Here is a 17,708-nt window from a genome sequence, read left to right on the forward strand (position 1 = left end):
CAGAGAGACCACTGTGGGTCCCTGGATTCCTGATCCTTCCACACGTAGAGTTCAGATCCTGTTTCCCAGGGGGGAGTGGGGGGGAAAAGGTTAGAAATTGAGGGCACCAGCAAGCACCACTAATGATATGCCTCTGTGAGCCTTAAACTTCTACCTGCATGGGCTCACCGCACTGGAAGGTGCTGCCCCAGAACCCTTGTGGACAACCTGCAGTGCATCAATCAGAAGGCACACAATCCAGTGGGTTATTTATAAGAGGGAAAGCATGAGTAAGAGACCTGAAATGCAATTGCTTCTCTTTGTAGAGGATAAGTTATGGCACAACAGGAGAGAGAGGATGACGTCAGAAGGGGACCTGCCTGAACTGAGGAACTTTACAGAATTCAAGGAGTGGACAGCCGAGCTGGCAGGGGAGGAACCAGACTGAGCGTGTGCAAATGGAGAGGTGGCGGACAGCCCCCATCCAGTAAGGATCCATCCATAATGTAGTCATTAAAAAAAAACATTGAAACCTAAGGGTCATGCATTCCTCCATGTTGGAGGCAGCTCATACAGCCGCTCGGTCTCTCCCCTCTCACTTACAGGTGCCAGCCAGAAGAGGGGCAGGGCAGAAGAAGCCCTGACCAGCTGGAGCTCCAGCCCACAGAGGACTGAGGACATTGGGGAGGAGGAAGAAAGTGCACGTAGAGCCATCACAGCAGTCAGCTGCACCCCTCATTCACCCCAGAGACACACACCTCAGTGGGTACTAGATCTGTATTAGGCAGAGTCTCACATTCTGGTGGTCACCTCACAGACACATGGGTGCAGCAGGAGGAGGCAGGGTCAGCCAAGCTCAAGAGTACTCAGAGGACTGGGGAAGAGTTATCTGTGGCATATAAACCAAATGATGAATCTCTGGGATCAGCCCTGCATTAGATACTGGAGATGCAGCAAGAGATGGGGGAACATCAGGTAGAGGTAGCAGAGGCCCTCAACAGACTAGCACTGGGGGTGGAGGAGTCTGTCTGCCTGCTGTCTGTTGAAGTAGTTCTGACATGTGCGTGCATGGAGATCTCCATGGGGAGAATGGCAAATGCCATGGAGAGCCTAGTCCTGCAGTTCGCCAGGTTTCTGTCGGAGATGTGCACAGATCTGCACTCCATCGCTGTAGCCATGGGTGAGATCTTGCCATGGCTATGCGAGAGGGGATGGGGCACCTCAAACACCCCCTCAGGGGCCCCTTCTCTTCAAAGAGTCAGGCAGGGGCCCTTGGGCACCCAAAGGGAGGAGGAGCAGCTGTTGGACACCCCTGGGATCTCCACTCAGGACTCTCTGAGGATGTCCGACCTTTCAGAATCCTCCTTGCCTGTGACCCCTTCAGCTTCATCCTCTGTGACTGCAGAGGGAACAGCTGCCCCAAAGCAAGAGAGCCAAAGTAAACCAGGGCCTTCCAAGCCTCAGGACCCCAGAGGACGGCTGCCGCAGTGATTGAAGACAACAGAGCAAACTGGTCAGCAGACTGCCTCCACCTTTGCTGCGGATGTCAGGGGAGCACCGAGAAGAAGTAGTAGGGGACAAAAGATTAAGAAGATATGATTTCACACGTGGTTGCATGGGTGCACCAAGATTTTAATGTTCTTGCACTTTTGTAAGTAGACTACACTTGCACTTTATTGAGGTCTGATGTGGTTTAATATTGATTCACAGTCATTAAGCCTGTGCGCCCCCCACCCCCACCCCCCATTTACAAGTGGCTATCCCAGGCTGGGTCTATATCCCCTGGAGTCACGCATGTGCAAGAAGGCAAGGATCTTTGCCAGGCCACCTAGGGAGGCATGTGCAAGAAACCTACCGTGCACACTGAGTCTTTGCCCTTCACACGCTCATCTTTTGAAACTTATCATTGTCAGTTCTACACGCTGGGATTCCCCTTCAGTTGTCCAGTTGAGCTGACCCGCCACTCCATCCACCCCTGCTGACCCAACTCTCATGCAGAATCTCGAGATCTCCATTGCTAGAGAGTTGCAAGCAGCCATGGTACATGTGACTTTTTAGGTAGAGTCCAACACTTCCAACCTTCCCCTCTGACCCACACCCTCCCCCCCATAACCATTGACCCTCCTGGTGTGACCTTTGACTTCTCTGCAGTCACCCTACAACTCTTCACTGTCACCCTCCATCCCGTGCAGGTTAATGTCCATGTCTCCTACTTTCCCGAGGTGCTGATCTCTGTGACGATAGACATGCCCCCCACCCCTCACCCTGACAACTCCCAGAATCCGGTTTTACTTCCATGTCCCCTTCAACAACCCTCTGTCCCTTCACCTGTCATCACAGGACCCTCACCCTCCCACCCTACCAGCTCCCACTGCCTGCTTTAACTCTCACCAACCCTTCCTATCAATAATCTCCTCAATATGCTCCTCCAGGACTCATCTGTTGACACCGCAGACCCCTCCGTCTCACCCCCAATGCCAGTTCACACCCGCACAAACCCACCTCCGTCTGCAATCTACCATGGCCCTTCCCAACCTCCCGCTCCATAAACCACCTCACCCATTTCACAACCCCCGCAACATCTGTCTCTTTCCCCTACTATCCCTGCGCCCCTCTAGGTCTCCAAACCCGCCCCATCTCTTCATTTCCCTTCTCCCCGTGTAATAGCCCCCCCATCCCCACCCTAGCACGACCATCACCGCCCAACAGCATCTCATGCAGCCAGCCACCTACAGCATGAAGATCCATATCCAGGAATCTCCTAGGGGACTTGGAGGGGTGGATGCTGAGAGGATGTTTCCCCTTATGGGAGAGAACTAGGTTTCACAGTTTAAAAATGAGGGGTCTCCTATTTAAGATGGATATGAAGGGAATTTTTTTCTCTCAGAGGGCAATTAGTTTGTGGAATTCTCTTCTTCAGAGAGCAATGAAAGCATTGAATATTTTTAAGGTTGAGTTATATTAATTCTTGACCAACAAGGGTGTCAAAGGATATAGAGAATAGACAGGAAAGTGGAATTGAGGCCGCAATCAGATCAGCCATGATCTTATCAAATGGTGGAGCAGGTTTGAGGGGCTGAATGTCCTACTCCTAATTAGTATGTTTGCATGTATGTTTGCAAGTATGATCATATGTTCCATAGAATCTCAGTATCTAAAGGTTTGACGTGGTGTATTGGACTTCATGAAATGTTAATTGTCAACCAACAGCTGAAATAATATATATGAAACAGTTGCTGAGTTAGTTCATTTTGGCAAGTAATTTGGGTTGGAGCGTGTAGTAAGGCAATCATATAGCTCATCATATAATTGGTGCAGAGTAAATGAAGTATACTATTTAGTCTTGTGCCAATTTTAAAACTTGAGTTTTATCTAATGGACTGCACTGTGGAGTAACTTGTTATCCAGCTGAATGTTAAGCTGTCTTTGCTTAATTCTCAACCTGAAGTTGCTGCAAGAAAGCAGAACTCAGGAGAAGCGTAATCTGGACATTCACAGATACTTTGAGGTGACAGTGATTTCAGTATCCTTTTCAGAGTTAATATAAAGGGTTAATATATAACATGAAAAAATCTGGAACACAGCTTAGCAAATGTGATAAATCTATGGTGAAGCAGCATTTTGAATTGCATGAAAGGAATAAATATCCTGAATTGGTTAGTTTGGGTATATTTATAAATACCTAGGCCAGAATTTTCCATCCCCATTGGTGGTGGGAGTCATGGTGGCGGGGGTGGGGACAATATGGCAGGAAGGCCAAAAATCTCTTTTACGCTGTTGTGAAACCAGTTTGTGATCGCTTACTCTGCCAGTCAATGGCAGGCTGCCTTTCCCACCGTGCAATGTCAGGAACCTAATTTCAATACTTTAGCATCTCATTATAAGCCCTGCTTGCCAGAATTATCTCCCCCACATTGAAATTGCTGCCCAAGTCAGCAGGAAAACACACTGGCCCAGAACATGACTGGACAAGTGTGACATGCAGAACTTGGGACTTACCATTAGGGCCTTGCTCACATCAAAGGCATCCGAGAAGCAGAAGATGCTGGAGCTCGACAGCAATGGGATCCTGGAAGAATATGTGAATCGCATGCTGGGTGGGTTCTCATGGACATGGCTCTGCAGCAAAGCAGCACATGAAAGGCAGGAGTTCTCCGTTGATGTCTCGGCTCTGCTTCGGGACATCACAGTCTTGGCAATGGGCTGCTACGGCTACAGTAAGTGGGGAGAAAGGAAGGTCCAGCTGTGAGTGGGAGAGGAAGATATACCTGGGCGGTGGTCGGGGGTGGGGAGGTTAGGAGGTGGAGAACGAAGGTGTCAGGCGGTTGAAGTTGTGGGGCAGGGAGTACAGGGGGAGGAGGGTGTAACGGCGGAGAAAGCAGCAACTGGGGAGGTAGGTGCAAAGGGGGGAAGGTGTAAAGGCAGGAGTTCAGAGTGGGGAAGGGGTTCGGAAGGGAGAAGGGCTTCAGGGGGAGGAAGGATTTCCAGGGAGGAAGAAGTTTGGAGGGGGGAAGGACCAGAGGAGGGAAGGAGCCAAAGGCAGGAGGAAGGAGTTTGAAGGGAGGAAGGAGTCCAGGGGGAGGAGGGAGTAAGGGTGGAGGAGGAAATAAGGGGGTGGGCTGCCCAGGTGAACATGCATGGGGGGAGTCTGTGGAATCAATGACTGCCTCCTGGGGAGCGAAGAGGGTGGGCGTGGTAAGCGGGAATGGTGAGTATGAGAGGGGGCAGAATGAGCCAGAAGGGTGGGAGGCTCAGGGTGCAATAGCAGCGGTAGAAGGGATGGCAAGGGTGGTTGGTGGGACTTGGAGGCACACACTGACCCTAGGGGTGGGAAGGAGGAAGTAGGAGATGTCAACGTGGATGGGGGTGGGATTCTCAGGAGGGTAGGGAATGTGCACGTTCACCTGGACATCCTGGAGACAAAAGGATTCTGGTTAGTGGGTGCCGATGGGGAGGTGGAAGGTGATGCTGGGGGTTGAATAGTGGTGGGAGAAAGGGTAAGGGTGATGGGGGAGGTGAGAAGAAATTTAATGGCTACCATGGCTGTCAAAATCGAAAGTGAGTAGAGCCTTGTGTTGGATGGGCACAGGTGTTGCATGAGAGTGCGATCAGTGAGTGGGCGGAGATGCAGGCCAACTCAGATGGACAACTAAAGAGAATCCCAGCATACAGCATTGAAGATGCTTGGGACATTGAGATGAGTGTGATGGAGGAAGGCTCAGCATGTGTGGGAGAGTGCTTGCACAATGCTCCGAAAGGCCCTGCCACACACACACGGGTGAATTTTTCCTATGGCAGGCAGGAACGGGTGCAGGGGGACACGGAGTCAATCAGAGTCAACCCACGGTCGGCTGCACGCCGCCATTTTATGCAGGAAGGCCAATTAAGGCAAACCCAGCATAACGCACAGCTGGTAGTCGGCATTACCTGTGCGGGCGGGGGGAGGAGGGAGAGTCGGGGCCTGGCACAAAGCTGCCTCAGGGAGAGTGAATGGGTTACAAAACTTTATAATAAAAAAAGTAAAAATTTATTTAAATATGTCCCCTCATGTGACATGGTTGTGATGTTTGGGAAGTTTATTTAATTATTTTATACAAGCTTCAGGAAACCTCATCCTGCCTGTGGATGAGGTTTCCTGAAAAACGAGAAGGCTGCTTGAGCTCTTCGCCCGCCTGCCAACCTTAAGGTTGCTCAGACAGCATTCTGAAAAGGTTTAATTACGTTTTTAATGGCCTTAATAGACCGTTGGCATTTCGGTGGGTGCGCAGCTGCCTCTGGTGCACACCCGCCGAACGAAATATCGAAATGACACATGATGATGTCGGGACACGTGCCTGGTGTCATCGCACGTCAATTTACATGTCGCCATGTCAGGGCCACTCCGCATGACGATGGCAAGATTCTGCCCGTACTTCTCCCTCCAGAAGCACTCCTGGTTCAGCTGTGTGCAGCTGAACAGCTAGCGGGTGGGGATGCAGTGGGAAGACCCGCAAAGCCTGTACATGAAGCTGAAAGACACCATTGCACATTATTCAGTGAAAGTGAATATATTTTCAGGTTACAAAGTGGCAAAATGTGTTCACTCATGCAACCACTTGTGATTAGAAATTCTTAACTGTTCTAGGCCTACCACCTCTTCTAGGTGCTGCCCTGACATCCACAGCAAGGGTGGAGACAGCCTGTGCAATGGTTGGCCCTGTTACCTTTGATGACTTTGTCGTGGGTCCTCTGGAGAAACCTTGAGGGCCCCGGCTTGCTTTGGCTGTCCTCCTGTAGGCCAGTTGCACCCTCTGCAGTGACAGGATGAGGTTGAGACCGTCATTGGCATAGGGGATTCGGCAGTAGAGAACATCCTCTGAGACCCCTGGATGACACAGGGGTGTCCAGCTGCTGCTCCTCCTCTCTTTGGGTGCCTGAGGGCCCCACTCCTTGATGGGGAGGAGCATCTGGAGGAACATCGAGGTGCCCCTTTCCCCTCTTGCATTGCTACTGCAGGAACTCACCCATTGCTACGTGATGGAGTGCAGGTCTGCATGCAATTCCATGTTCTGCTGCAACAGGATTTCCATGCTGCCCACCATCCTTCCCATGGTGACCTCCATGTGTACATGTGGCTCCACTTCATTAGAGAGCAGGCAGACGCACTCCTCCGACTCATGGAGCCACTCTGTTGAGGGTTTCCAACAGATCTGCGTCATGTTCCCCTGCCTTCTGCTGACTCTCCACAATGAGTTTTAAGGCTGAATCTAGAGGTTCGTCATCTGACTTGGATCTCACAGATGCCTCTTCCTCAGCAATTCTCTGACTGCCGGGTAGCTCGGCTGAACCTGCCTGCTCCTGCTGCGCACACTTATCTGTGACCACCAGATTGTGAACCCAAGCCTACTCTAGATCTAGGTCCCACCGATGTGTGTGTCTCTATGTCAATGGAGGGTGTGGGTAAGCGCTCTGATGGGTTTTCCAGGTTGCTTATTTCCAGCTCTTCAGTGAAGGAGGCGTCCTCTTGACTGGAGGTGAGGACCTGGATAGAGCTGAGGGACTGGCTGGCTGAGGTCGTCGGTTGCTTGGCAGAACTCCCTGTGAACCAAAGTAGAGACAATTAATGCATGGCAGCAGAGTCAAAAGCAGGAGAAAGAGCACTCACATTTGCTTTGAGAAAGGGATGACGTGGTGTAGGGCCCTCATGTGGGTGTTCATCACCAACCTCACCGTTGCCGCAGGCACAGACCAAGTCCTCACCAAGCAGCACGATGACATGCTCCTCAAAGTGAGTGAGCAACCTAATGTGGGCCACTCCAGCCACCTGTCAGGGACTTCTCCCTGCTGTTGTGAGCCAGCTTCTCCTACATGAAAACAGATGGAGAGAGTGTGAGCAGGACGCGTGGAATGTTTGTGTGGTGAGCGGAGCCATGGATGGGATGAGGACACAAGTTCCAGAGGATATGAGCCTGATGGAGATGTGAGGTTGCGTGTGAGAGTTAGTGGTGTTGTCACTTGAGGTGTGAGATCCCTGTGGACGTGTGATGGGCTTGTGAGTATGTGAGTTGAGAGGTGATGAGATGGTTGACTTACCCTGGTGGAACAGATGGGAGCATTCATCCTCTTCCTGCACTGGATGGCTGACTTTCTCTGTGCTCCGGTGTGCCCACTGCTACTGCCACCACCTCTCTGGCATGTTGGTGACCCTGGTGGACCCCCTACGGCCAGACCGGGGGTAGAGGACACCGTGGCAGCCTTCCACTGCGACCAGCAGGCGTTCCAGAGAGGCACTAAATTTGAGGGCTGCTGTCTTCTTTGCTTTCAAGGCCATTTGTCACCTGGCACAGTCTTGGCCTGAAGATATGAAGTAAGTACGCGCTCTGGTGCGCTTTAAATACAGCACCCCCGGAGTGAGACAGCTCTGAGGTCATGGTGTGGTGGGCAAATCTGAGTCTGGCCACCAGGGAGCCGTCGTGTTCCCCACGAATGCATGATTAATGAGGTGGGATGCGCTGGGGCGATCCCACCCTTTGTGTAGTTTAAATTCATATCTCTTTTTAAAAAAGACAAGATGGCAATAGAAATTGCATTTTCAATTTTCTGTCCTTGCATAAGCAATATGAACAAAATGATACCATTTTTATTTTAAAATTGCTTTTATTTTTGTCAAATCCTGAGGTAGCAAATGCCTTCATTTAGAGACACAACAGCAAAACTTAATAACTTTAAAAATGTGCAATTATTTTCATAATTTGAGTTTTAGTGGGGTTAGATATCCAAAATTGTGGTAATGGCTCAGAAATGATCTTGTTATTGGTACATTGACCTGCGTTTGTTTCGTGGTTGTCAATGGGGATGGAAGGCAGTAGATAAAAACAAAAAACTGCGGATGCTGGAAATCCAAAACAAAAACTGTTGAAGGGTCATGAGGACTCGAAACATCAACTCTTTTCTTCTCCGCTGATGCTGCCAGACCTGCTGAGTTTTATGGAAGGCAGTAGACTGTTTCTGTTGCCTGCTGCTTGAAGGACCTTTGTTTACTGGTTTACAGGATCAGGAGTAATCTTTGATTTCCACAAACCCATCGAGTTGAAGGCAAAGTTAGAACTTGAAAATCTAAAACCCTTTACATCCTAGTTCTTAAGGATTTGAACTCCAAATATCTAATTGCTTTATCTTGGACAGTAAAAATAAGCAAAATCAAGGAACAGTAGCTAAGTTCCTATAGCTCAGGATCGCAATTGCAAGGAATCATTTTATTTGATTTTAAAGGGAAAACTAAATAAGTTTGGGCTATTACACCAAATCTGCAGAGGTGAAAATGTCATGTTCCAGACCTTGAGAAAGCATATCATAATTATTTCAAAAGTCTTGTGACCAACGCGTTCAATGTTTCCTGAAGGAAAAATCGGGTCCATTATGTAACTACCAACGGAACAAAACCATCAGCACTACTTTGTACATTAACCCCTTCATCAGATAGAAACTTTATTGAATAGTATTTTATCAAGGACAGATGACAGATTTTCTTCTGAAGATGAAGTGATCCAGGTCCTTTTAGAGTTGCGATTTTGCAACCCATTATCCTGATACCACAGCACAAAATGGTTGTGGAAAAGGAAGCTATGAAAGCGTTTTATCAGTTTCTGGGGAATGCAGTCTATGCACTAAAAGATAGGCAATACAGTATTCATGAATTCAGTTTATAATAAATCACATTGAGGATTGGAAACTAATTAAGATAAATATATCCTTTTCGGAGTGATATTTAGGGTGTAGATGAAGATTTCCCATTTTTTTCTGGAGCACTGAACAAAATACCATTCCTAAATTTGCAAAAGCTTTCAACACTGGCAACAAATGCCTATTGTATCATTTATGTTGCCTTTCTAGAAGCATTTCCTTTTGTTCTATAACATGTCCTCCACAATCCAAGTTCAATGTTTCTTTTGACCAAAAATGGACCATGATTTGCTGTGGCAGGACAACGAACGGCATCCACTTAGACTTACCCTTGCCCATTAGTGATGATATTTTGCACCATTAATTGCTGAAAGTGTGAACTGATAGCATTGCAGTAAAGAAAACAGGGCTTCTGGGACCTGAATGAACAGAGCATAGAACTTGTGCATCTCCTTCACCAGTCAGATTGGAGGATTGTGAAATTAATAGTGCAAGGACTGAAAAAGATGTGTAAATTAGAGAGGGTGAATTCAATGCCAAATCAGGTGCAGAGAGAAACATAATAACAGGAAAAGAAAGATTGGATAAAGAGAGAGGAAAAAAAGACAGACAAAATGTTTTTTCTTTTAAATAAATTTTAATTTTAAATTTTTAAAATCTCTGACAACAATTAAAACCTGAAGGACTGAGATGCCACTGTTGTGATATTTAATTTTCAGGGCTAGAGAGGTTGTTAATTCATACTGGTCATGTCCTTTAAAGGATTTAGACTGAAATGGACAAGGTTTAACTTTCTGTGGTGAATTTAGTTTGTAGCTACCATGCAGGTATAACAACCTCATCCCATTTAATGCATTTTAATGGCGAGTCAGGGAACGATATATCATTTCCGCAAAGCTAATGGCAGATCAGCAGGTCTTGGACAATAATGTTTGGATTTCTGTGTTTAACCATGCATCTGCCACTTACTGAAATTGTTGTAGCAATTATACATAAATAATGGCAAGTGCCACTAGTCCCATTATTTTGACAATATGTTTTTCCCATTGTGTGACAAATGCCTTGGTGTGTTTTCTGAAACAATGAGTAATAATTAATAAATAGTTAAGAAACTTATGAGAGAGCATTCCTGTTTTTTAAAGATATAAATGTAGAGAAAGTTGTGTCATTTATAGTGTGCTATATGTTTGAGTTTATATATTGCACATTGAGCATTTCACTGTTCACAAGGAGCAATAAGAGATGTTCGGAGCACTTTGGAATATTAAATTGGATTTCTTTGAAAATGTATTTTTGTATGGGACCACCAAAGCATAAATAATATACTTTTCTTAAATATTCTGGCAAACAAATGCTCATTATTTTTAAAATAAAATAAGAATGAACAATGCACTTATTTTAATAATCAGAATTTGGAATAAAGCTGTAAAGCACATTGGGATGTCCTGAGATTGTAAAAGACATGACTGAAATGCTAACCTTTTGTTCTTTATGGAAGAACCTATGTCATTGTTGTCGTGATGCCCTCATGGCTGAGAAAGCGACTTTGCACAAGGGGTTGCTAGTTAATTTCCTGCTATTTTTTCCACAAAGTAGCATATAGATTGTTTCTGATCAATTTTGATGAAATAAGAAATATTTTCTTATTAAACATCTATCACTTGTAGTTTCAGTCTGAGGTTGTTTGATGAAATAATTGCTTTCTGTGTTTTCAGGACACTCGTTTTTTGCCTAATTATGTGGATCAGGGAAACAAGGAACTGAGACAGAAAGTTTTGCAGACAAGTGAGAAACCTGCAATTAAAAGCTAAAGAGGAAATTGATTCACATTGTAAATTAAGCTGGGGTTACTTGTTTGAGTATTACTGATAATTTCAACAACAAAAAGATAAATCTGTCTGCTTCATTGGAGGGGAATTAACTTTAAAGAAAATAACCTGGTTTAACGGAAGCTTTTTCTTTAATCTTTTTGTGATGCACTCACTAAAAGTCCATGGTGCCAAAAGGCCAGATGCAACACATACCCAATTCACTTTGCGAGTAATTTTAACCTATCCGCCTTGTGGAAAACCAATAGATTGAATCTCCTGTCTGTTTTACAGCTGGTTCCATTTTACTTTTCATTGACAGCAATGGAAAGTAGCATTGGGTAGAGTGTGAAACAGATCCCAACCCAATCCTCCCAGTTTCCTGCTGGGTGGGTTAGGTGAAAATTAATCCCATGTATCAGAACTGACCTTGAGATGAGATTGAAACACATAACCAAATTAATTTAAACCAGTAGTTGAATCATAATGCAACATAAATTAGGGTTAATGGACTTTGCAGATTTTGTCAAATTCATACGTTTATAAAAGCTTGTAAAGAAATGTTTTAGAATTAGTTTCTGCAACTGTTCTCATGCGTATCCCTTTGCAGTTTTGAAACTACCATGTTTCTTCATGAGTATACAATTTGAAGCCTCCCTTGAATCCTTTACTGGCTTTGATGTGCAATATTGAAAACCCATCATCTTAATTCTAGGTGAAGATTACAACTCAGGTGGTCATTCTGAAGTAAACTGTTGTTATTTGTAACTCAAACTGCTATTTTGGTTACATTATCTGCCATGTTCCTTCACATGAATCATAGTCATCAACTCTCTAGAGAATATTATCAAGACTTCCAATCAAGGTCTCAACAGACAGGTACAAAATGCTCTGCTCCCAGAGGATCTAAAGGGAAGCAGCAGCCCTGTGCTACTTTTACAGATTGCTGTAGGGTGCTTTTTCAGTTCAAATTGGAGATACTTTTACAAGCAGCTGTGAATCTAAAGTTTCAGATCTGTTTTGCACTCCTTTAAAATCCATGACAGTAGAATATTGTGTGATTGTATCTGAGCACAAATGAACCTAATGTTTCTATTGTGGATACCAGACAAACTGATACTTTAGCAGATCACTGTACTAAATGACTATAGTGTCTTCTTGTGGGAAAATACTATGAGAATTTTGTAATGAACTGGTTTACTTGTCTTTCCTGATTGATACAAAACAAACTGCAAGCTGTACATTAAGCTTAGTGGCTTAATAGTTAACACTTACTCCAGTTCTCAAAATTTATTAACTAGGACATAATTATATATGCAGCTAATACCTTTGTTAACACTAAGTTGTTAGCATAAAATACTACTTGTGGTGCTAGCTGTGAACATGTATGTCTGGTAAATCCTGTGAGTACATTGCCTGGAAACTTGGAAAATTAAATGATAATTTCCCTTTGCTCAGAATGCATAAAAGAGTAAGTGACGCCTGTCCAGGATAACGGCAGACATCCCTAGTTGAGGGATTTAATCAAACTTTGAGAATTCTTAATATAGTGTACACCAAACAAACCATATGGTTTAAATGGTAGAATAAAGTGGTAGGAATTGCCTTTTTAATCCTGTAGTATTGTTTTCTTGTCAGTAGGTGTCACTAGGAGAATTTGCCACACAATTTTGACAAGTTCATTCATCAGTGAATTTTTTCCTTCAGTTTTTTTTTACTATTTTGTTACTTTATCTTACTTTTAAAGACCCCTTTTAATTTTGCTGTTTGTTTCTTTTTTATTGGTGCCTTTTTTATTTTTTGCTGCTCTGTCAGATGAACATACAATTGCTAACTCAGTTTTTCTCTGATGAGATCATAAAGTCATGTGTTGGAAGGTATTCATTATGATTGGACAATGAGCTGGTCAACTGAAGCTTAGTCATCGGCATACTAATCATTGGTATACTTTGGTAAACAACCATCATTCTCATGAGAGAGAAACAGAGTTAATATTTCGGGTCTGTGACCTTTCATCACAACACAGACCCAAAATGTTAACTCTGATTCCCTTGGCAAAGATTCCATCAGGCTGCTGAATATTTCTGGCATTTTCTGTTTTTATTTCAGATTTCCAGCATCAACAGTATTTTTGCATCATTCTTGTCATTCTGCCCATGGGGGCCAATCAGGTGTCTAGAGTGTGGTGCAGAGGGATGCCAAAGTGCAGGTTCAATCCCTGTACCAATTATGGTAGTTCATGGAGGCCTGCTGCCCTGTCTTGCTCCATGCATGATGTGGAGTGGTGCCATTCAAATTATACAGCCACTCGTCTCTCTCTAACAGAGAGAGATGCCTATGATCCTTCATGGACTATGGCTAATTACCAGTTACCATGATACTGCCTCTATGCTGCCTCATATAGCATAATGTTGACAGACTTGTTTGGTAAGATATTTGGCAGAACAGTGATTAGTGCCTTGGCAACAATATTCATGGTGATTGTTCTACAAGATTTGCCACAATATGACATGCCATGCCAAAATCCATAATGTTTGCAATCTACTGTGAGGTGGGTGCTTTTTCTTGTCACACTAATGATGATAGATTTAAAATCTACTTGAGTTGTCCAAATCCACCTTCCCAAAATCTTTCTTATTGGTTTTGCTATTGAACATCTTGCAGGTGAGAAAGCTTTTCCACATGCTATTGTCATATTTTATAACATAGCTCTGAAATCACCTAACTTCTGGTCATCCTCTTGTTGAGTTTGAAACCCTAATTTTCTATACTTCCTGGCCTTGTGAGGAGGTGATTTTGGTTCATTTCTTCTTACTTTCCATTGACCTCAGATACCTCAGTGATGAGGCCTCTGATATCTTCAGATTTAAGTGTGGGCCCCAGACGTTCTACTGGTAATGAACTTAAATGTGACTGTGCTGAAACAGCGGGCACAATTTTTCAAATTGCTCAACAGAGATCAGAGACTGTGGGATCTTCCACAGAGCACTATGACTAATCATGCCATTTCTTTGAAAAACACCTCTCTAAATCGCACTTTGACTTCTTTCTATAATTTTGTTTTGCAGAAGCTCCTCCATAATTTTCCATGCAATTACAATTTTAGTTCTGTTCAACCATTGTATCTCTTGATTTGGTAATGTCCTATTGCCTTCAGATGCAATGGGACTGATCTTTCTGATACTTGGAATCTGTCATATTCACAACCGTTTGAGTGATTTTCAAGGTTTTTCCTTCAGTTAAACAATTATTTTCAGCATATACTGTTAGGACAAATAACCAGGCCTAGTTATGACATCCGAATAATGATGACAAACTAATTGGAATGGGACAGATCTCATATCATGATCCAAGTTACACTTCCAAAGTCATGTTTTTAATTTGTTGCTTTATGGTCTCAAAATATAGTAATTTCTTCGGAATTGTGTGCAGTTTTGGTCTCCACATTTAAGGAAGATTATACCTGCATTGGAGGCGGTACAGTGAAAGTTCACTAAATTGGTCCCTGGGATGAGGGGGTTGTCCTATGCTGAAGGACTGAGTAAATTGGGCTTATATCCTCTGGAGTTTAGAAGAATGAGAGGTGATCTCATTGAATCCTATAAAATTCTGAGGGATTGTTTCCACTGGTTGGGGAATCTAAAACATGGTGTCACAGTCTTAGGATAAAGGGCCAATCATTTAGGACTGAGATGAGGAGTAATTACTTCACTCAAAGAGTTGTGAATCTTTGGCATTTCCTACTCCGGAGTATTGTGAATGCTCCATCACTGAATAATTTTAAGGCTGGGATAGTCAGGTTTTTGGTCTCTCAGGGGGTCAAGAGATATGCAGAGTGGGCGGGAAAGCAGCATCAAAGCCCAAGATCAACCATGATCCTATTAAATGGCGGAGCAGGATCAACTGGCCATATAGTTTACTCCTGCTCGTATTTCTTGTGTTCTTCAGCTACCAATAACTTTCAAAATAAACACTATGCACAAAACAGTCTTTTCTAGTGGGAATATTTGATCATGCCAATGAGGGAGAAATGACCTTTCTGAGATTTTGATTTATTGGGCCTAAAAAACTTGCTAACAATTTCCCTCTCCCTACCATGTAATGATTGTAATTTTTAGAACTAATGTATTACACAAAGAATTTGAGTAAAGTAATTTAGACCTTCAACAGTATTGGAGAATTATAACTTACCAAACTAACAAGTGTTAAATTGAACCTGGTTTTTTGCATTGTTGCTTTATTTACGAATACAGTGAGCATTGAGCCCTCCTTGTGACCTTGAAAAAATCAAGAGCTGTTATATATTAATATTTATTATATATAGTAATGTATCAGTTTACATACTACATATGTTCCAAGAGGGTCAACTTAAAATCCTCCATTAAGGAGGCCACCTGCCTCAACAAGATCAGCTGCTTCTCCACTCCTGCTGCAGAAGATAATAGGAAGCTTGAGAAATGCTGGGTTTTGATTCTTAAAGAGATTATGGCTATCACACTTATGGGATTATTCTTCCTTCCTCTTGTAAAAGCTGTAGTTTATGGACAGATGACAGTAGCCCTCAATACATTACCATCATGGCTCCTTTTCATCCATGAGTCAAGAGAGTGAGTATTGGAAAGACAGTCGATCTCTAAGAACATTATAGCTTTGACTGAAACTGCTCTCACTTGACAGCTTTTCATGAATACTTGACGGCAAGGATCACTGGATATAATCAAGAGGAGGAGCTCTGGCTGATTTTCCCACTCCCTAATCTAAGGATAAATGCAGCACCTGCATACCTCTTATGATTCAGATTGGCCAATTCAGTATAAATCCGGGGTCAAACCTGAGGTCTTTCACACTTGTATGACTGAGTACAACACCTTGTCAGATAGTGCATTGGGGCAGCAGAGACTCAATTTTGTTTAAACTTTCTTGTTTTAATTGAAACTCCTTGCACTTTGTAACTGTTCTAAACTAACAAATTTCAGTTGAATAGTAACACTGATAGAGTTGGCTAACTACAATTCAATGAAAAAAATTGGAGTGAGCAAAAGCGTCAAATACAACACCTGGATTGTAAACAGTGTCTGTTGCACATTAGTTTTGGATTCCATCCATCCACTGAACACAAAGGCACTTTTAGCTAATGTGAGCACAACTTCATTTAGAGCAGTTACGAATATGTTAAACCATTATTCATGCAGCAATTGAGTCAGGACACTGGACTCATTCAAGGAGCAGCTTGATGTTGTCATTAATGATGATAGGGCTGATATTCTGGAAGGGTAAGTTTAAATAGACTGAAATGCTGCCTTCATCTAAACCTGTCTCACAATCTTGCTGTTCAGCATTTTCACAAAAAATATAACATAAGACCAACATTAAACTTTACCACCAACTTGTCACATTATTCATATGGCTCGCTTTCTTACTTATTACCGGCTTGCAAAACCTCTTCTCTCTCATTAAGCGTGTGAGACAATTCTGAATCCTGTCTATACTGTGGCATATTAGTGAGTCATAAATCACCTAAATTTTTTAATTTCAGTGAATAGAAATCTGAAATTTATTGGGTTTCAAGGTTCATGTGATGTGTATAAATCACTCAAACTTATCATGTCATCAGAAACCCCAGGGAAAATACTCATTTGCAGTTCCTTCCTTTCGACCACATTACAGATCAACTCTGAAAATAAGGGATTTCTTTGAATTTACCCATCATTACAATTTCACGGGCTTTCCATATACAACAGACAGGCCTGGTCAATATAGGTTTTTTTTGTTCTGGAGTGGGGGTCGAGGTTGAGGGGAAAGTTTGTCCTAGTTACTAAGAGAGGGAAAAGAAAACAGATGTTTCAATTGTTTGGAAGCAAGCTTCATTCCTAATCCATGAAGTCAGTGAATAAAAAGCCTGCATGAATATAAAGCAGAAGATGACATTCAATACCATGTGGAGTCCCAGTATGTCTTTTCAGTCATGATTCCCATTCCTATGGCTGCGATTTTGATTGGCTGCACCCAAGGTAAGAAGACCAGCATGCCAGTTTGGGGGCTACCCCAAATAGATCTAGAATTTTTAGTTACAAAGCAGCTGTTAATCCCCCACAGTGAAGCTAGCAGTAAGCAAAAGATTCCTACAGGGATAAGACAAAGTATGCAGCTAAGCAGCTCAGCAACTATAGCTCAGCACTTCACTTGCCTGAGCATGCATTGGTTAACATCGTGGTCTTCAAACGCTTGTAGGCCCCATGCTGTTACCAGGTGTTAGTTTTTGTCCAATCCAGACAGTATAACACTAGAAGTTTTTTAGCAGTCTTATTCCATTGTTTGAAACTTAAAATCCTAGTGCATGTGACATTATTTTGGGTTGCTCAGCTTGTGACTGTCCTTACTGGAGAAAAGTACAAAGTGTAAAATACCAGAACAATCTTGTTACTGTAGAAGCTGTCAAGCCAAGTCAGACCATGGAGATGTACAGGCAGCTGTTCTCAATCACAGACAACCGAAAGTTGTCCAAACTGTTGTGTAACATTTGAGAAATACTGAAAAAAAAAATCAGAAGCTTACCTTAAGGTTGGCAGGTCATATTATTGTCTCCTGGGAGCTTTTCTGGTAATGCAGGCCAATGATTAGGGTTTGATTACTGGTTCTCTCAGCAATTTATAGAAAATGAATGGCTGACAGACAAGGAAATGGACTGCAGAAAGCCTGTGAAATTGTAATGATGGGTTAGAGTGTCTATATAAGGGTACAGTATGTGTGTGTAAGTCA

The 17,708-nt window shown here is 43.4% G+C and overlaps 1 long non-coding RNA gene across 1 annotated transcript in view; it reads left to right on the forward strand.

Moving 5' to 3' along the window:
• Window positions 1–16,888: 16,888 nt before the first annotated feature.
• The window catches only part of LOC121272913, a 37,400-nt gene continuing 36,580 nt past the window's right edge, over window positions 16,889–17,708 (forward strand). The window contains exon 1 of the long non-coding RNA XR_005941922.1: window positions 16,889–16,960. This is a non-coding gene — a long non-coding RNA (uncharacterized LOC121272913). The remainder of the gene's footprint in view (window positions 16,961–17,708) is intronic.

The sequence above is a fragment of the Carcharodon carcharias genome, chromosome 2 (assembly GCF_017639515.1).
Source record: "Carcharodon carcharias isolate sCarCar2 chromosome 2, sCarCar2.pri, whole genome shotgun sequence".
Lineage (NCBI taxonomy): Eukaryota > Metazoa > Chordata > Chondrichthyes > Lamniformes > Lamnidae > Carcharodon > Carcharodon carcharias.